Source organism: Lynx canadensis, chromosome E2 (genome assembly GCF_007474595.2).
Source record: "Lynx canadensis isolate LIC74 chromosome E2, mLynCan4.pri.v2, whole genome shotgun sequence".
NCBI classification, from domain to species: Eukaryota; Metazoa; Chordata; class Mammalia; order Carnivora; family Felidae; genus Lynx; species Lynx canadensis.
In genome coordinates this window covers 61,301,756-61,322,961 of record NC_044317.1, presented here as the reverse complement: position 1 = coordinate 61,322,961, position 21,206 = coordinate 61,301,756, and the positions used below count along the sequence as shown (strand labels likewise).

Genomic DNA, 21,206 nt, shown 5'->3' with positions numbered 1-21,206 from the left:
TTTTAGACTGAGCAGTTGAAAGAATGGAACTGCCCTCCATAGAAATGGGAAAGGGGAAAGAGGAGCAGATTCCAGAGGAAAAGCAGGAGTTGGGATTGTGTCTGAGTTCCCTGGAAGATATCTGAGTGGAGAGGCGATGTGGGCAAGACTCAGAGATCTGGTTTTCTTGAGAAAGGTCTGGCTGGAAGTGTTCAAGGATGATGGGTTGGTGGCTGTTCCTTTGCCTATTCCAGGCTCAGAGGAGCATGTGTTGGTTCATGGCTCTTTCCACCTTCAAAGCCAGTAGTGGCAACTTGAATCTTTCTCACATTGCAGCACTCTTGACTCTCTCAATCTCTACTGCCTCTCTATTCCACTTTTAAAGACCTTTGTTATTATATTGTCCGCCCACCCCTCCCTCACCTCAGATAATACAGAATAATCTCCATATCTCAAGGTCAGAGCATAAGTAGGGGAGGGGCAGGGAGAAAGGGAGAGAGAATTTCAAGCAGGCATCACACTGTCAGCACAGAGCAGAGCTGGATGCCAGGCTGAATCCCAGGAACAGTGAGAACGTGACCTGAACCGAGATCAAGAGTTGGACATTAAACCAACTGAGCCACCCAGGTGTCCCAAAGGTCAGCTGATTATTAATCTTAATTCCATATACCATTTAAGTTCCCCTTTGCCATGTAATATAACATATTTACATGTTCTGGAAATTAAGACCTGTACATCTTTGGGGTCAGTATATTCCGCCTACCACAATACATGAACATACTTAAAATTTTTTTGAACATTGCCTATATGGCTATTTGCTAAATCAAGGAAGAGTGCATTTTATATTTTGACAGATGTCAACAATGATTCTCTTGAGAAGCATCTCCAATTTGCCTTCCCCTGGCAGTGCTATGAAAGCCTTGGGATGATGATGATGATGATGATGATGATGATGATGATAAGAACAATAACAACAATAGCTCTCTCATTTATTTAGTAGCGTCAATCTTAAAAACAAAAGTTACTTAAAAATAAATAAATAAAACAGTTACTTTGCCAGCAAAAATGGGTTTATTTGGGATTAGCAGAGAATTGCAATTCTGAACATGCAAGCTACAGCAAAACCTTAGGCAAGTCTAACAAAGGAGAGGAATGTTATTTTATAAGAGGAAGGAGGAAGGTGGGAGGGGCTGTTTTGAAAGAAAGTCCATTGGAGAAAAGAATTCAGGGTGATGACAGTTTCTCATTGGTTGAGTTGCAGGGGCAGTTGATTTCTACTAGGAGATCCAATGTACATCTTTACTTGTTGGGGCCTGGAATTGATGATTCTTTCCTGTTGAAGATTCTTCTGTCGGCAATTCTTGACTTCCAGTGGTACCAAGTGAGAACTTTCCCTTGCACTCCATTTTAGTGAGGTTTCCCTTTACTAAGTGTCACAGCACCATGTACCTGGCCCTGTGCTAAGCACTTTTCATGTCACTTCTCATGAGGAAAGTTGTAGTATTTTCCAACTTTCACCACTGGATTTTGAGTTAGAGCTTATTCTGGGTGAGGATACCCAAGAGGGATTGTCAAAGCACAGAATGTTTAGGCTTGTCCCAGAATTTCTGATGAGGGGTTGGAGAAGGGACAAGAACTTGCATTTCTAGCAAGTTCCCCAGTGATGCTGATGCTACTGATCTGGGGACCACTGAATTAAAGACACATTTAACGTTACTAAAACTCTCCATGAAGGAGGTATTATCTTCATTTTACATCCTCAGAAAACGCAGAAGAGGTGTTCCCGGGGGCCCCTTCACAGTGCTGGTCCCTCCATGTTCAGAATGCAGGTCACGGGCGGGACATCTCTGAGGGAGGAAATCGAGAATGACCTCTTTAAGAGGAAGCTATGACACACCATTACCATTCTTAATCTCGGATTCCATTTCCCAGTGCCCCTCCGCTGCCACTTGGGCGTTGCCCACGGAGAATTTGTCCGCGCCCCACTCCAGGCCAATGCGAGGCTGAAACTACACTAACCAGAAAGCCAAGGGGAATGGCGGCGAGCTATGGGCCAATCACAGAAGAAGAGCGACTTCCTGCGGCTCACGGGACTTCCGGCGCCTCCGTTGTGGGCGTTCATTTTGCTCTTGACAGGTCGTTATATAGCGCCCTTGGGGACCTGAGCTCTGGGCGGGGGCTGCTTTCCAGGCGCCTCCTCGGGACCCAGCGTGGAAGACAGTAAGGAAGATGGGATCGGCTGCCGCGTTTCGTCCCCTCTGAGGCTCCGATTGCGACGGGCGGCGGGCGGGCACCTGGCCCAGTGGAGGTGTGGGGACCGGCCAACCTCTCAGGGCCTGCCCGGGTCCAATGGCGGCAGCGGCGGCGCTGGCGGACCCGGACCAGCATCCGCATAGTACGAGCCCACGATAGAGGGGAGTGGCGGGTCCCTGGACTCTTCTCCGCCTTCGCCTTTCTTCCTTTGCTGCTAGGACCCTAGGATTACCCCAAGCCCGAGGTCCTGAGTCCTGGCCAGGGGTTATGTGGAAAGTTTCATAATTCTGGAATCCAATGGGACAAGGTGGGGAAAGCTGTCTCAGGGTTAGGGACCAGGATGTGAAAGGTTTCCTTCGTGTCTGGTGGACAAGAGTCAGGCCTGACACGGTAGCCTGAGCAGCTTGGTCTGTAATCTGAGGGTGGTGTGAGTCATGGAAGGTTTGGAGTAGAGGAGGAAGGAGATATGACTCAGGTGTTCATAGGCTCCCTTTGGCTGCAGAGTGAAAAACAGACGTGGGGTAGGGAGTGAAGGTGAGGGGGCAGAAAGGGAGGCCCATAAGGATGCACCTTTACTGGATCAGGTGAGTGATGGTGTCTTGGCTTGAGTGGTGACTGGAGTTGGGAGAAGTGGCTGGATTTGGATCTTTCAAGTCAGCCAGATTTTATGATGTGGATATCCAGGGATATCACCATGGAGTTTGGCCTCAGCTATGAGAAGATGGAATTGAAGGGCATCGACTGAGATGGGGAGGTTGCTGGGCGAAGCAGGTTTCAGGGAAGATCAAGAGGCAGTTTTGACCCTGGCAATGCCTTGCAGACTTCCAGGTGGAGGTACTGAAAGGGCAGCTGGACATGCAGGTCTAAGTTATGCCGAGGAATTCAGCCTGGAGACATCCAGTCAACAGTCAGCCTGTGAACTAAGGTGGAGCTGTTTCAGATTTGGGAGGGGGCATCTTTAGCTTGTGGTGAAGGATGTCCTACTGGGGCAGCTGAGGACTGGGTGGCTGGCCTGGGTACCTGGGCAGGGTTGGTGGATGTCACAAAGTCAGACGAAGGGAGGAACGGCCATGAGGGAAGGTGTGTGTGGGTGAGGAGGGTCCAAATAGTGACCAAGGTCCCTGGGACAGAGGCTGAGGCATACTGGAGATGCAAGTCGCATGATAGCGGGACCAGGGCTGATGTTTATTCACTTCTCTGTGGGCTCACCAACCTTCCTTGGCCACCCTCTTTGGGACCCGGGGGTTTCATTCAGGATGGCAGATTAGCTCAGTGGCAGTCAGCTGGGGATGTTTCAGGCCTAGGGTGGGAGGTGGTGGAGCTGGGCTTTGAATGTGCATCAGGAGGAGAGAGGAATACTGTGGTTGGTGAGAGGACAGCATGGAGAAAGGCAGAGACTTGGAGGTCCCAGAGATCTGTGTGGCCCACTCTGGGTAGCTGAGAGTTAAAGGTAGAAACTGAAGGAAAGGCTGGGTGCTACCTCCGGAAGTCGGAACTTTTGGAAGTCTGGCTCAGGATGCGATCCTGGTTGACTTTACCAAGTTAGGCACATTCTGGACACCCATTTGCAGAGTAATATGTAGTGTGGCTGAGAGGATGAATGGCTCATGGGATGGTGGTGGGGTCTGGAGATGTGGGATACAAAGATGGATGTGTACATGCAGAGGGGGTATGAGTTCATGGACTGGGAGTCCTGGTAGCGGGGACCTATGGGAGATGAGCCACAGTTTGGTTGTTCTGGGAGGCAGGATCTGGGAACCCAGGGGAATTGCCTAGTAGGAGGCAGTGGGGCCCCACATACTAGGCCCAGAGCTAGTGGCAACTTATCTGCCTGCCTACTGTGTGAAGGAGGACACCGTAATCAGTGGGATACAAGGAGACAGTGGCAGCCATGGCATTGGAGCTTAGGGAGAAGGATGACCTAGGGGTGTGTTGGCAGGAGTGATTTGGGGGTCAGAGACTGAACACCAGAAAGGTGGCAGCATGTGGGGTCACAGGCCTAGGCCTATATGGGTTCGTCTGTGTATTTGTTTTTGTTGTTAGTTTCTCTGCTGCCCTTTGGTCTGGTTGACTTAGCTGTCCTCCTCATCATGGCAGGGCTAGGGGACCTTTGAGGATGTGGCCATGTACTTCTCCTGGGAGGAGTGGGAGATCCTTGATGAAGCTCAGAGACATCTGTACTGCGATGTAATGCTTGAGAACTTGGCGCTTGTGGCCTCACTGGGTAAGGCCCTCCCATCCTCCTAGTTTCCTGTTCTAGGTTCTGTCCTTCCCCTTCTAACAGGAGCATCTCTGTCTTCCCACAGCTGAGCATGGGTATTGCTTCTTCCTCTGGACTATCTGCTGTGTGTGAGGAGCTGGGTCACAAGCACAGCCTACTCCTTTCCCTGAGGAGCCCCAATATCTGCTTCTGAAGCTTTCTGGAGAAAGGCTCAGGACTGAGGGTCTGGCTGGCTGCCCAAGTTTGTCCAGATCAGTGGCACTTCTGTGCCCAGGCTCTTCCCTCTTTTTATTTTTTTAAGTTTATTTATTTATTTTTGAAAGAGAGAGAGAGTGTGCGTGCAAGGGAGGGGCAGAGAGAGAAGGAGACAGAGAATCCCAAGCAGGCTCCGCACTGTCAGTGTACAGCCTGACATGGGACTTGATCTCACAAACTGAGAGATAATGATCTGAGCCAAAATCAAGAGTCAGACACTCAACCAACTGAGCCACCCAGGCACCCCTTCTTCCCCTTTTTTAAAATTTTTATTTTATTTATTTATTTATTTATTATTATTAAAAAAAATTTTTTTTTAATGTTTATTTATTTTTCAGACAGAGAGAGACAGAGCATGAACAGGGGAGGGGCAGAGAGAGAGGGAGACACAGAATCTGAAATGGGCTCCAGGCTCTGAGCTGTCAGCACAGAGCCCAACGCGGGGCCAAACTCACGGAGCGTGAGATCATGACCTGAGCCAAAGTCAGACGCTTAACCGACTGAGCCACCCAGGCGCCCCTTCCCTTTTTTTTAATATCAGACATTTCCGGAAGCCTGGCCATGTCATGGCCTATAGACAGTTGACATGGTTATTACTCATGGGAACCACTGTGAGATGCTCCTGAGAGACTTATTTTGTAACATTGAGTTTTCTTCCCAGTTGCAAAGATGACATGATCTCCCTTTGGTCGTTCTCAGGGTGGGCTGCTCTTAGCTGGGCCAGCTACTTACCCACCTTATCTTTTTCCCAGGACTTGCAACTTCCAAGTCCTATGTGGTTGCTCACCTGGAACAGGGCAAAGAACCCTGAGAGCCTGACAGGGTGGACATATCTCCATACACTGCAAAAGAGGCTGGGACGGGGTCTGGCTCTAGTGAGTGGGAGCTGGAGCAAAGGTTACATTGGGGTATACTCGGCACCTGCCCTGTATCTACTAGTGTTTGTTGCCGGAGCCAGTAGCCCTACCTTATTCCACTTTCCTTCTTCATTTTAGACACCACATTCTTGCCATTTCTACTTTGTCCCTGGGCCCTGGGTGGTGGATGACTCCACTGATCTGCTCTGTGTCTTCCTTATTCCCCTCCACTCCCCCCTTTATGGGGGTGTCCCACATTAGCCCACAGTCAACGTATCATGAGATGCGCACATATCCTCATAAAGACTTTAAGCACCAGATGCCTGGTTGCAGCTGGATTTTCCTGGGCTTATGCTCACCACTGTGTCCCCTTTTCCTAGAGATCTGGAGCCTGTCTGTATTGGGTCCTGATGAAAGCTGAGGAGTTGCGGTCTCTGCCCCTCCTCCCCAGCCTGAACCCCACCCCTGTGTTCTCATGTGTTGAGTGTTCACCTTCGGTGGCCCTCCTGGGCCCAGTCCTGCACCACAAGCTCTACCTCATCCTGGCTTGATCCTACAGACTCATTCCTGAGTTTGTCAGATCCACATCTGTAAAGGGGCTGCCCCCTCCCAACAAAGCCTACATACACTTCACCAGCATTTCTCTGCTTTTAGGTTGTTGGTATGGAATGAAAAAGCCCCTCTTGAACAGTGTGTTTCAGGAGTGTTTCAGTTCAGAACCCCTAAGGCAGGTCCTTCCACCCAGAAGGACATGTGTGGCCTTCCACCCACTTGTGACATGTGTGGCCTGGTCTTGAAAGACGTATTATACCTGGCTAAGCATCAGGCAATACACCCTGGGCAGAAGCCACACGAATGTGAGACATGTGGGAGAGGCTTCTGGCTCAGTACAAACTCTCACCAGCACCAGAAGGAGCACAGTGAAGAAAAACTCTTCACATGCAGCCAGGACCTCCTCCAGCACCAGACCACTCACACCACGGGGGAGCAGAACAGGAGCCCCGCACGCAAGGAGGCCTTCTAACCCAGCACCAGTTGCCAGCAGCAGCAGGCAGTCCGTGCCACACAGAAGCCCTTCAAGTGCAGCAACTGTGGGGGAGCCTTTCTGAAGGCGTTTATGCTCCTTGACCACCTGATAATTCACTCCAAAGAAAGACCCTTCAGATGGCCAACAAGAAATGCCCCTAAAGAGGACTCAACCTTTGTTCATCACAAAAAAAACCACAATGGAGAAACATCCCACGTGTGTAAGGAATGTGGGAAGGCCTTCAGCCAGCTTTTAAAACCGAGGACACATCAGAAAGTTCATACTGGAAAAATGCATCACAGTTGCAGCGACTGTGGGAAAGCCTTCACCGGAAACACTCACTTGTTCAGCACCAGAGAGTTCACACCGGAGAACGGCCTTATGGATGTGGCTAGCGCGGGAAGGCCTTCACTCGCAGCTGCCATGTTTTTCGGCACCAGAAAGTTCACAACACAGAAAGACCTTATGAGTGTAGACAGTGCCGGCGAGTCTTTAGCTGTGTTGCCGATTTTGTTGAGCACGAGAAAATACACACGGGGGAAAGGCCTTATGAGTGCAAAGAATGTGGGAAAGCCCTCATTAACAGCTCTCATCTTGTTCGGCACCAGAAAGTTCACAACACAGAAACGCCTTTTGAGTGCAGTGAATGTGGAAACGCTTTCCGGCAAACCTCCAAACTTATTCTGCACCAAAGGAGTCATAATGGAGAAAGACCTTATAAATGCAACCAATGTGGGAAAGCCTTCAGTTGCCCCTCCAACCTTGTTCCACACCAGCGAATTCACACTGGAGAAAAGCCTTATGAGTGCTCGGAATGTGGGAAAGCCTTCAGTCAAAGCTCTGCCTTCATTCAGCACGTGAAGGTTCACACTAGAGAAAGGCCTTATAAGTGTAGTGAATGTGGAAAAGCCTTCAGCTATAGCTCTAACCTTGTTAAACACCAGAAAGTTCACACTGGAAAAAGGCCTTATGAGTGCAGTCAGTGTGGGAAAGCTTTCAGTGAAAGCTCCATCTTCAGTCAGCACCAGAGAGTTCACACTGGAGAAAAGCCTGACGAGTGTAACAAATGCGGAAAAAGCTTTCCGCTACAGCTCAAACCTCTCTAAACACCAGAAGGGTCATACTGGAAAAGAGCCTTTGGAGTGCAGTGGACATAGGAAAGCCTTCAGCCAGAGCGCTAGCCTCACTCAGTACCAGAAAGGTCACACCAAAGAAAACACTTAGGAGTGTGGCAAATGTGGAAAACCACTAACTAGCTGGGGCTTTCACCTTGCTCACCTTAAAAGGATTCACTCCGGGGCGCCTGGGTGGCGCAGTCGGTTAAGCGTCCGACTTCAGCCAGGTCACGATCTCGCGGTCCGTGAGTTCGAGCCCCGCGTCGGGCTCTGGGCTGATGGCTCAGAGCCTGGAGCCTGTTTCCGATTCTGTGTCTCCCTCTCTCTCTGCCCCTCCCCCGTTCATGCTCTGTCTCTCTCTGTCCCAAAAATAAATAAACATTGAAAAAAAAAATTAAAAAAAAAAAAAAAAAAAAAAGGATTCACTCCTAAGAAAACTTCTGTGAAAGGAACCCTTGTAAAGAAGCCATAAGCCAAAAGTTGAAACTTGAATATCCTAATACCCCTACCAGGAGATTGCCAGATACATGGAAGCTTTCAGGAGCTTCACCACACTTTCTAACCCGTCCAGGTGCTTCGCCAGATTATGTCACTGCCAGATGCCATCTCACTTCTGCCAGCCAGCACATCTTCCCACAGCGTGTAACTATCATGTCAGCATACTCAGGGAAGGCTGATCTTGTGCTCTCTCATTCCCTGGAGGGAGACATGAGTGATGGAAGCTCTTTGGGGGTGGCCTCATTTTCCATCTTTGCCCTGTCTCTAGTAGTTCAGGCATAGTCCTGACCTTGTTCTCCCCAGGAGGATCTGACCTGGAGTGTGAGGACTTGCAGAAGAAGTTTCCCTTTTATTGTGGCCATTGTTGAGTCTACAGATGGTGCCTGCAATGGAATTGTCCAGTATCCAAATCAACCAACCCTGGAACTGCCTGCCTCCAGAGTGTGTGGTAATAAAGGCCTTACTATTGAAGCCATCTTTAATACTGGGACTCCATCCATTGTGTGTGTGGGAAATGGAGAATGAATTGGGCTCTAACAGGATAAAAAGGGAGAAGGTCTTTTGGGAGGCCTCAACTTGAACAGTGGGACGGCAAGGAATAGATTGCAGTCTAGGCCCAAGGGCTTCCGGGACAGGCTGAAAGTCTCTGGGTCAAATCTTGTGTCCTGGATGCCAGGACAACCTGTAAGACCCAGAGCTTTGGACATTCGCCAGTACTTCCTGGGCAGCAGGAGTTGGGTACCTTGTTCCTGGGAATGTCCCACATTCTCCAGTAGAATTGAGGGGCTACTGTCCAGGAGTAAGGCCCCTGATGTCCAAAATCTGTAGGTAGGTATCACTGCACGTAAGATCTTCAGGAGGCAGGTAGAACCTGTTTCAGTGGGCACAGAAACACTGGTTTTGAGGTCAGGGACACTGGCAAACAGAGGAGATAATGGCTGGTGCTATGCCTGGGTTACATCACACCCACTCACAAGAACTGGTTGTGTTCAACTCAACATTTAGTTGAGTTCAATCAGCCATGGTGGAATTTATACCACAAAAGATGAAGAAACAACAGCTCTTTGAAAACAAACAAACAAAAAGCAATTGAAAAAAAACCTGATTTGGATTGTCTGCCAAGTTTGTTGACAGTGACTTTGGCCATAGGAGAGACTCTGCTCTGCAGGTCTTAGGAAGTCCTGCATATTCTCATCTTATCCTCTAGAACAAAGGACATAACAGTGGTATGTTGCTCACTGCCTGAGCAAATGGTGGTGTGGATTCCTGTAGCATTCCTGCACTGGTCACTTCAAGGCCCTTACTGCACAGGTAGGAACCCTGGGCCTGAGAAAAGGGAGATCTTGTAGGTCAGGATTTTTGTAGCCCAGCCAATATTCCAGGTGAGTGTAGTGTCCATGATCTTCATCATCTGCTATTTTTTGCTGCCACTGAAGCAGGGCTGTCCCCAGGTACAGGAGTCAGAGGTAATGGAATCAATATATGCTTGCCCCCATTTTCTGGTTTTCCAAGAGGAGTGAGGGAACCATACGTTTATGTGAAGCCTTTTGATTTCATAAATGTTGAAAGCTTCTTTACAAAACTTATAGGTATATATGCAACCGATATATATGGGCTGCATATCTCCTGGTTCAATACTTTCAAGTGTCAGAAAATAAACAAACCAGGCTGTCTGGAGCCCCGGGATCCCAAGACATGAAGGCTTTTGGTGCAGAGTTTACCTGAGAACATGTGGCAGGGGCAACGGTACTGCTGTTGCCACTCCACTTAGGATCCTCCAGTTCCCTGAAGCTGACCATATGAGGGATGGCAGGGTCCCAGGCATGTGGCAGGTCTGCCTAAGTGCTCCCCACATCCCAAGGTATGGCACTCCTGGACCTTCTGGGTATAATAATTGCCTTCTGTTTTCTTGTTTAAGTTTTATTTTATTTATTTTGAGAGACAGAGCATATGCGAGCAGGGGAGGGGCAGAGAGAGTGGGAGAGAATCCCAAGCAGGCTCTGTGCTGTCCGCGCACAGCCAAATGTGGGGCTCAATCTCACAAACTGCAGAGATCATGACCTGAGCCCAAATCAAGAGTCAGACACAACCGACTGAGTCACCCAGGTGCCCCAATAATTGCCTTCTATTAACATGGGGGCTTGGGGTTAGAACTATAAAGCCCATTTGAACCTTGAGGCCTCAGGCTTCCAAGCAAAGGGATCGTGGGTCATCAAGAGCTCAACTCCTTGAACCCACGTTTTAGCTATGGTTAGACCTCATAACAGTGCTCCCAATGCATGAATGAAGTCTTTTACCTGCCTTCTAGTCTCCTCACCACGGCTCTCTGTACATCAGCCAACTTATTGGAACCTCAATATTTCCCTGGTGGTGCCAGAACATAGCAAACAAAGGCCTGTTGGTTCTGAGAGTTTGATCTCCCCAGAGGACCAATTTACATGGAGCTCAAAGTCTCCCCATCGTGATGAAGTACCCAGGGATCCTTGGTCTGCTCAGGCTCTCCCTCCTGGGTGTAACAACTGCCTCCTGCCAACATGGAAGGGCTCCTTGGGATTAGAGTTAATGTTCAGCTGAGCCATGTGGAGCCCACACCTGCAAGCAACATAGGACAGACATTTGTCATCAGAACTCAATCCCTTTTCCTGAATGGTCACCTAGGTGTGTGTCTTGTAAAACGAAGTATTTTGGCAAAGAGTCCTTGATTTGGTGAAGTAGTCCCAATCTGAATCTGACTTTTGCTCTCCCCATCAGGGCTCTGTGCAAGGCAGCTGGCCTACTCTGTGTGTGTGTGTGTGTGTGTGTGTGTGTGTGTGTATGCGTATGCATGTCTGTGTCTGTGGAGCTGTGTGTGTGCATGCACGTGCATGTGCCAGAACATCTAAAACAAAGCCCTCATGGCTCTGAGCACCTATGAACTGGGCTACTAATGTTCATCTTAACTCTACAGGAAGGCTGTCCTTTGAACCAGCCACAGAAGAAGGAAGTATTGAGAGATGGTCAGAAGCAGCCCTTCTGACATCATTTGAGCCCCTAGATCCACTCAGTGCCTGAAACCAGATACCAAGTGGATTTTAGGGTTCCATGTACCAAAACAGACCAAGACAATTCAATAGGAAAAAGGTAATCTTTTCAACCAATAGTGCTAGAACAACTGAATTGCCATATGTAACAACAACAAACCTGTAAGCTTACCTCAAGTCATATGCAAAAGTTAACTCAAAATTGATCATAGATGTAAGCATAAAACTCATAACAATAAAAAATCTAGAAGAAAACATAGTGATCTTGGATTTGGTGGATTTCTTTTCTTTTTTTTAGTAGCAGGCAAAAGTTTATTAGAGGATAAGATCAGAAAGGAAGAATCATTGGAAAGCTCTCTTTACAGAAAGGGAACATTCGAAAGTGAATGCCCGAGAACCATAGGCAAAGGTCCTTGTATTAAAAGGTTCTGGTCAGCCCTCAGATTTAGTGTATTTCTTAAGTATAACAAAAAGCATGAGAAGAAAAAGATAAATCAATTGGACTTAATAAAAATTTTTAACTTTTGCTTTTCTTTTTTTTAAATGTTTATTTTTGAGAGAGAGAGAAACACAGAATGAGAGTAGGGGAGGGACAGAGACAGGGAGACACAGTATCTGAAGCAGGCTCCAGGCTCCAAGCTGTCAGCACAGAGCCCAACATGGGGCTCAAACCCACGACCGTGAGATCATGACCTGAGCCAAAGTCAGAAGCTTAAACCAACTGAGCTATCCAGGCGCCCAAACTTTTGCTTCTCAATAGTCACTTCAACAAAATGAAAATGCAAGCCATAGACTGGAAGAACTATCTGCAAAACAAATCCTAACAAGGGATGTGAATCTAGAACCTATGAGGAACACTTACAAAAGACAACCTAATTTTTAAAAAAATGGTCAGTGACTTGAACACTCACTTCACTAAAGAAGACATATGAGGGGTGCCTGGGTTGCTCAGTTAAGTGTCTGTCTTTTGATTTCAACTCAGGTCATGATCTCACAGGTGTGGGATCAAGCCCCATGCTGTCAGCATGGAGCCTTCTTGGGATTCTCTCTCTTCCTCTCTCTCTGCTCCTCCCCCACTTGAGTTTTTTTTCTCTCTCTCTCTCAAAATAAATATTTAAAAAGTTATCATAGGGGCGCCTGGGTGGCTTGGTCGGTTGAGCGTCTGACTTCGGCTCAGGTCATGATCTCACCGTCCGTGAGTTCGAGCCCCGTGTCGGGCTCTGTGCTCACCGCTCAGAGCCTGGAGCCTGTTTCAGATTCTGTGTCTCCCTCTCCCTCTGCCCCTCCCCTGTTCATGCTCTGTCTCTCTCTGTCTCAAAAATAAGTAAACGTTAAAAAAAAAATTAAAAAAAAAAAGTTATCATAGAATGGACCATAAATGGAAATGTAAGAGCTAAAACTATAAAGCTAATAGGAGAAAAATTTTGACTGAGTTAGGCAAAGAATTTTTTAGATATGAACCAGAAGACAAAACATAAAAGGAAAAACTAACAAATTAGACTTCATCACAATGTAAAATATTGCTTTTCAAGGGGCACCTGGCTGGCTCAGTCAGTAGAGTATGCTATTCTTGATGTCAGGGTTGTGACTTCAAGCCCCATGTTGGGCATAGAGTTTACATTTAAAAAATAAATAAAAATAAAATATTGCTCTTCAAAAGATGTCATTATGAAAATTAAAACAAGGGGCGCCTAGGTGGCTCAGTTGGTTAAGTGTCTTGACTTTGGCTCAGGTCATGATCTTGCGGTTCATGAGTTCGAGCCCCATGTCAGGCTCTGTGCTGATAGCTCAGAGCCTGGAGCCTGCTCTGGATTCTGTGTCTCCCTCTCTCTCTCTGTCCCTCCCCTGCTCATGCTCTCTTTCTCTCTCTCTCAAAAATAAATAAACATTAAACAAAAATTAAAACAAGCTACAGGCCGAGATGAAACACCTGTACATATATATGGAGTCTTAATACAGAATATATAAAGAATTTGAACAACTCAATAAGAAGACAACCCAAGTAGGGGCACCTGGGTGGCTCAGTTGGTTAAGAGTCCAACTTCAGCTCAGGTCATGATCTTGCCGTCCGTGAGTCTGGGCCCCAGGTCGGGCTCTGTGCTGACAGCTCAGAGCCTGGAGCCTGTTTCAGATTCTGTGTCTCCCTCTCTCTCTGCCCCTCCCCTGCTCATGCTCTGTCTCTCTGTCTCTGAAAAATGAATAAACCATCAAAAAAATGAAAGAAAAAAAAAAAAAGACAACCCAAGTAAAAATGAGCAAAAAGATTTGAGTAGACATTTTATCAAAGAAAATAAACAGTTAATAAGCACAAGAAAAGATGCCTGACATCATTATTCATTAGGAGAATATACATTAAAATCCCCTTGAGACTATTATTTGATGGGCACAGAGTTTCAGTTTATAATAATGAAAAAGTTGGAGAGATGTTTAGGAGTGATAGTTGTAGAACTGTGTGTTTACTTAATGTCATTGGACTATACACCTAAAAATAGAAGTTTTAGGGGCACCTGGGTGGCTCAGTCAGTTAAGTGTCCAACATCAGCTCAGGTCATGATCTCGAGATTTGTGGGTTTGAGCCCCGAATTGGGCTCCACACTGATAGTGCAGAATCTGCTTGAGATTCTCTCCTCTCTCTGCCCCTCCCCCACTCACACTTTCTCTCACTCTCAAAATAAATAACCCTTAAAAAATAGAAGTTTTGTGTATATTTTACCACAATTTTAAAAAATCCATTGAGATACCACTTCACGCTAGTATGGCAACACCAAGTATTGGCAGGAAGGTGGAGAAAATGGAACAGTTCTACAGTGCTGGTGGGAATTTAAAATAGTAGAGACGCTTTGGAAAAATTTGGCAGTAAAGAGTTAAAGTGAACTTCACTCAGCAGTTCCACTCCTAGAAACTGTCAGGCAGAAAGAACTTCCTCTGCTCTATAATCCTTCTAAATGGACTTAGAACCAAATGGACATGAGACAGATTAACAGGAGAAAATAATATTTAATGAGTGCATATACAGGGAATCCACAGACATGAAATTTCAAAGACAATGGGGCACATGAAGCTCACATGAGCTGAAGAGAGGGGCAGAGGTCTGAGGATATGAAAAGGAGAAAGCTTTTAGCAAGAAGGTGAAAGATGTTTAGAAACACAAGTTTGCTCTATGAGGCAGATAAATTCCTTAGGCAAAGGGAAGTGTCTGTTAATTGCTCTCTTCCTATTACAGGCTCTCCTTCCAATGTAAATTAGACAGTTGTGGGAAAGGCAGAGAGCTTTTCCTGCATCTGCTGGGTTTTGATTACTTAAAAAAAAAGTTTATTTATTTTGAGAGAGAGAGAGAGAGAGAAGCTGAGAGAGAATCCCAAGCAGGCCCTGCGCTGCCAGTGCAGAACCTGATGCGGGAGTTGAATTCCCCAACTATGAGATCACAACCCAAGCAGAAATAAAAAGTTGAACGCTTAAGTGACTGAGCTACCCAGGCGCCCCTAACTCAAAATAATCTTTATGCTGAAGAGGCCCATCTTGGGGCAGCCTGCCCTCAGCCCCTACACAATCTACCCAAGCAACAAGAAAACATACATCTACAGAAAGACTTGTAAGCAAATATGCCTAGCAGCATTATTTGTAATGGCCAAGAACTGTTGTCTATCAATTAATGACAAATAAAATGTGGTATATCCATACAAGGGAATATTATTCAGCAATAAAATGGAATAAAATACTGATATATAACATAACATGAATAAACCTCAAGAACACACTAAGCCAGTTAGGCACCCCCAGAATAAAGTTTAAAAAGCAAAAACAAACAAACAAACAAAAAACAACAAAAAACCAAAAACAAAACCCTCAACAACATTATGCTAAGTGATAGAAATGACACACAAAGGGATATATATTATATGATTCCATTGATACCAAATATCAGGAAAGGCAAAAGTATAGAGATATAACATGGATTAGTGGTTGCCAGGGGCTGAGGATGGGAGTGGTTTTGGCTATATAAGTGTCCAGGGGCACCTACGTGGCTCACTTGGTTAGGTGTCCTACTCTTGATTTTGGCTCGAGTCATGATCTCGTGGATTTGTGAGTTCAAGCCCCACATGGGGTTCTATGCTGACAGCATGGAGCCTGCTTGGGATACTCTCTCTCTCTGCTCTTCCTCGGTTCATGCTCTCTCTCTCCTTCTCTCAAATTAAACAAATAAACTTAAAAAAAAAAAAGTGTCCAACCGCACATTTTGAGGCAATGGGAATGGGGTGAGATAATAATGGTTGTACAACTCTATAATTTTACTAAAAATCATTAATTATGCAATTATAATGGATGTATTCTATAATATGTAAATTATACTTCAATAAAGCCATTTAACAAAAAGGCTATGGGCTGTTCTTTCTCACAGTCCTGGAGTTCCTGACCACATGGTGATGACCAAAAGTATCCAGCCCACTAAGAGATGACAGGAATGCATAAAAAATATGTTGACTACAGCTGTGGGAGATATACAGATCTACACCTGCACACTTTTTTTTTTTTTAATGTTTATCAATTTTTGAGAGAGAGACAGAGCATGAGCAGGGGAGGGGCAGAGAGAGAAGGAGACACAGAATCTGAAGCAGGCTCCAGGCTCTGAGCTGTCAGCACAGAGCCTGACACAGGGCTCAAACCCACAAACCGCAATATCATGACCTGAGCCAAAGTCAGACACTTAACTGACTGAGCCACCCAGGCGACCCAACACCTGCACACCTCAATCTTGCAAAGGCCCAGACATCAAAACAGTTCACCAGGCTCCCCACACCTTATTTCCTCACACTCAGTATTCTTTACCCATTTACAGCACTCAATTCATCCTTGTACAAACACAGGTGGATGGTATATTACCAGGGTCTGGCCTTCAGAGTGCTTCCTTTCACCACTGCTGGGTGGAAGAGACATTTCCTAAAACACAGACCATTATCTTGCTTCTTCCAGACTGCTGACTGGCTTTTCCAGGCGAACTCCAGGTGAGAAGCTTCAGAACACACAGGCTTTCATTCTTTGTCAGAGAACACGGGGTAGAAATGCAAATTGGGTCACATCTGGTCAGAAATGCTCCATGCCTTACTGTTGTGCCCTGTCAGGTGCTATAGGGAACCTGATAACCAGTCTGAGAACTCTGTTCTGTTTCCAATTCACTCCCGATAAACAGGACTCCAATATCAAAGGTGAATTAATTGGTGATGTATTCAGTTATCAAATGGTGCAGAGCAGTCTGAAGTCATGGTACCAGAGCTGGGTAATGATAGCAACGCATATAAACTATGTTATGAGTACCTGGAGAAACTCAATGAAGACATCATGGATGTCAAAGGCAGATTTCACAAGGTCCATAAACAATGGGAAAACTTCCCTAGAAGCCCTCCAGGAACTATCTTATCAGGCCCCTTGCTCAGAGCAAGAGTCATGTCCGTGCCAAACTCAGTCATGGGTGAGCAGTAGGACATCACTTCAATGGGTGCAGGGCCACCACCATCCCTCCAGAGGAGGGCAAGCAGGGAACAGGGGCTGCTTACACTGAGTAATAGATGACCATCAAACACAGAAGGACATTTTCCATAGCACCCAGCGGTGTGACAGCTGGTCACAAAGTACAGTATGGCCCCTATAGGGGCCCCTACAGGGCATTGGTGGAGTTATCTCTGCAGGTAGAAGTTCTGGGGCGCCAGGGGGATCAGTGGGTTGAACAGCCGACTCTTGATTTCAGCTCAGGTCATGATCTCATGGTTGTGGGTTCGAGCCCCACATCAGACTCTGTGCTCACGGCGCAGAGTCTGCTTTGGATCCTCTGTCTCCCTCTCTCTCTGCCCCTCCCCCCTCTCAGAAATAAATAAGCGTTAAAAAATAAAAAAAAATAACTTCTATACAAGGTACAACTTGTGGCTGAAGGCTATTTGTATACGGTATTTTTCAGGTGTTAATTCTTTTATATTGAATGAAGTTTTTAAAACATCATTTAAAAGAGAATGCTAAAAAAAAGGGGGGGGGCGGGGGCAGCTGAAGACTTTACTAAATTCACTGCTCCTAAAATGGCTTTCACTAGTGAAGGTTTTGTGCTGGTTGGTGGGCAGGAGCTGTGGCTGAGTCTCCCATACCAGCTGTACACACAGGAGCTTTCTCCAGTGTGAATATTTCTATGCAGGACCCAGCAGGAGCTGCTTTGCTCTCCTACTCACTACACTCACAATGCAGTAACTTGCTGCTGCAAAACTTGATTAAATCTGGGCAAGGAGGCTATCCAACACCAGCTGCACTCCTTATGCCTTTCTCCAGTGGGGACTGTGTGAAAGAGGTTCAATTTTCCTGAGAGCTTTCAGGTGGTTACTGTATTTGTACAACTGTTCTCTGGCATGAATCTTTTGGTGCTAACAAGAATAGAGCTCTGAATGCAGATGCCCACATTCTCGGCACTTGACTCCTTTGGTGCAAGGGGAAATGCAAAAGTTTGCTCAAGGCTGGGCCACACTCCCTGCCTTAATGAGTGTTTTCTAAGGGGCAAACATTCTCATTCTCAAAAGGAATAGAGCTCTGGCTGGAGGCTTTCTCACATTACAACAATCATGACATTTGAAGACATGAATGTACTTCTGCTTTCTCAGAGTGGAGACAAAGGTGAAGGCCTTCCCATCTTCCCAATGTACTTGGGATTTTTTTCCCATTCTGAAAATTAAAAAAAAAATTTTTTTAATGTTTTACTTATTTTTGAGAGAGAGAGTGCGAGTAGGAGTGGGGCAGAAAAAGAGGGAGACACAGAATCTGAAGCAGGCTCCAGGCTCTGAGCTGTCAGCACAGAGCCTGACGTAGGGGCTTGAACCCATGAACCGCGAGATCATGACCTGAGCTGTAGTCGGCCGCTCCATCGACTGAGCCACCCAGGCGCCCCCCATTCTGGTATTTTTTATTGATTGAACACCTCTCCATATATCATGTGTTTACTGGGTGTCTCTTCAGTGTCAGTTCTCTGTGAGTTCTGCAAAAGGGCCTCAGTGTCTGGTGACAGGCAGGTGCTATGCAGTGAGGGTGGTCCAGCCACTGACATTATATCCACCTTCCTTAGAGGAAGCAAGCAGTCCCGTGAAGAGATAAATTTTCTTTTTCCTTAAAAAATTTTTTGAGAGAGAGAGAGAGAGAGAGAGAGAGAGAATATCTCAAGCAGGCTCCACACTCAGCATGGACCCGGATGGGGGCTTGATCCCATGACCCTGGGATCATGACCTGGGCTGAAATCAAGAGTTGGACATTCAACCGACTGAGCTACCCAGGCACCCTTTCAAGAACTACTTGAGGATACGTATCAGCTCAGAACATGTTAAGGGGAGGCCAATGGTGGAGGATCTGACCATAAAAGGGGAGAAGGCGAAAGGCTGAGAGGAAAAGGATACAGAGGGATCAGCCAGGAAATATGAGTCAAGGGAAAGTAGAATGAAGTTCCAGAATGACAGAAAAGAGGCATGGCTACTCACTTTGGCACCAGGGTAAGAGAGGGCACAGGTCAGGTACCAGGTGAGAAACAAGCCCGCTGCCACAGGCCCTCCCCTACCAGTCTTGCACTGACCAGAACTGGTCCTCCATGGGCCTCTCTGGTCATGGACTGATTCAAGCTGCCCTGTCCAGGTCTCCTGGCCATGTTCACCTTGGGTGACCACATTGATGGTAGTGCAGGCAGTCATGAGGGGTCAAGTGGCTTGTGGGAGGCCAGCCCCAGGTCTGTCATGATTCACCCATGACAGACTGAGGTGGATAAGGATCACTCATGCATCTGGAGGACCGAACCTCACAAAATGAACAACCAGGAAAGATCTCAGGGGAAAGGTGCATTGTCCCCACAATCAGTGATCATGTCTGTGTCCATGTGCCATCGCAGGGGCTGACAAGGGGCAGCTGGCAGAAAACCTGCTGGAATGAGGAAGTGTGACAGAGGAGAAAGAAAAGCAACACACCTCGACTGGGTCACTTGGCCAGATAATAACCAAGCTGGATGTGATCTGCTATGCAAGTTGTGATACTTTTGACCCTTGACCTAAAAGATACTGGAGTTGTTTATACAGCAGTCTGGGAGAAGATGTATCAAGACATGGGCCAGCACCAGGACCAGCCGCATATCCCATGGGGAACATAGTGGCCTAACCTGGTGAGGACAGCACCATGTCATGGTAGTAGCCCTACTGTGTCTCATGAAGGAGCCCCACTTTTTCTGAAAGCAGTATGTGACCTTCTTAAAAGTCACTGGGCCTTGCTATAGCAGGCCAGGGAGCAGATGGATGCAACCTAAGCACTGGGCATGGGACCTGGGACCCCAGTCTCTGTCCTGCGGCCACCTCCCTTTATGTCTCCCAACCTTGTCCCCTGACATGCCTGCTTACCCTCTCATATCTGAAAGGGTGGGCCCTCCTCCTGGATGTGCCCTCTCCCCGGATCCATTGGTCTTTGGACAGTGCTTCTCCTTTTCTGCACCCATCTCCTCCACCCGGCCACTGGTCCTTATCCTGGACACCCTACACTCACCTCAGGGCCACTTATCTGCAACCACAACCTAAGACTCTCCTTCCAAAATGCCATTCTCAGGCCCTTCCTTGGTCCAGGCCACCAGTGAACTGCAACCTGGAGATCGGAGGCCAAACCAAAACTCCCTATGTGTCCATAGCACGTAGTCACTTCCACTTAGAAGTCCACATCTACAAAATCCAACTGCTAATCTTCCCCAAAATATCCTCCTCTTGCCAAACTGCCATCTCCATGTACAATATCTCATTCTTCCTAAACACTCGGGATGGTCTTTTATCCACCACTTACGTTCACTTGTCACACGTAGCAGGAAATCCCGTTAACTTCATCTTGAAAATCTAACCGAAATCTGATCACTTCTCTCACCTCTCCTACTTCTACCCTGGACAGGCCATCATCATAACTGTCTGGAAGAATATTACAGCAGCATCCTCACAACCCCTCTCCCACCGGTGTGTTCACTCAGTATGTTTACTTGGTATTCATTGGGATACTTTCAAAATCCTAAATCCAGACAATGGATATCCCGCTTCTACTCAAAAATTTCTATGACTCCCAGCACATTCAGCCAATGAATAGAGGCAGGACTCCTCTCTTCATGCAGTGGAAGAATGAGAATTTTCCTGAATGTTCTCAGGTCAGTCTCACCTCCGAATCTTTGCACATGCAGATCCCTCTGTCTGTACCCTCTACATCTTAACATACCGAATTCTGGGATGAAGACTCCCCACCTGCGAACGCTCCATCATCCAGAACATCGAGGCCTGTAGCTCAGTCGGGGACTCAGGACACTGGGACTCCGAGTCAGGTCGGGTGGAAGAATCCTTCAGCCGTGACTAGTTGATCGGCTCACTCATCACGCCCGTAGTCCAGCCACAAGCTGGTCATGACCTCGGAACGCGTGGCTTTGAGCCTCCGTCCCCCGCTCTGTAAAGCAGACACAACGCCAAGGGCGACGACTCCCGGGCGGGCTCCAAAGGAGGTCCTTGCAGACATCCCCGCGAGGTCGCCCCCCCTACTGCCAAGGATATCCGGGCTTGGGTAATCAGGACATTCTCTGGGGTCAAGGGGTGCACAGGGCACGGAGACGGAATCTCCCCGACTCTCGAATCTTCCCTGCATCCGTTCCCGCAGGCCCGGTGAGCCTCCCGGCACCATCCACAGCCAGGCAACTTGGTTCCTCCTCCAACACCGATAAAACGGCAAGCTGCCAAAGAAACCACCGAAAACCAGAAGCCACCACGCGCTGGCGCGGCGGTTCCGGAAACGCCTCTCCCCTAGGCTATCATTGGCCAGAGCCCAGACCGCGGCCTCGGAAACGCCCCTCGCCCAGGTTCTCCCTGGGAAGCTCTGAGAAGACGCTTGATGAGAGGCTTTCTGGGGAATGTAGTTCGCGACGCGTGAGCGGTGACGCGACACGCGCGCGTGCGTGCGTGCGTG

At 47.4% G+C, this 21,206-nt stretch overlaps 1 pseudogene; it reads left to right on the top strand.

The window, feature by feature from the left end:
• Window positions 1-2,166: 2,166 nt before the first annotated feature.
• On the top strand, window positions 2,167-8,687 carry LOC115502303 (annotated as a pseudogene).
• The last annotated feature ends 12,519 nt before the right edge of the window (window positions 8,688-21,206 follow it).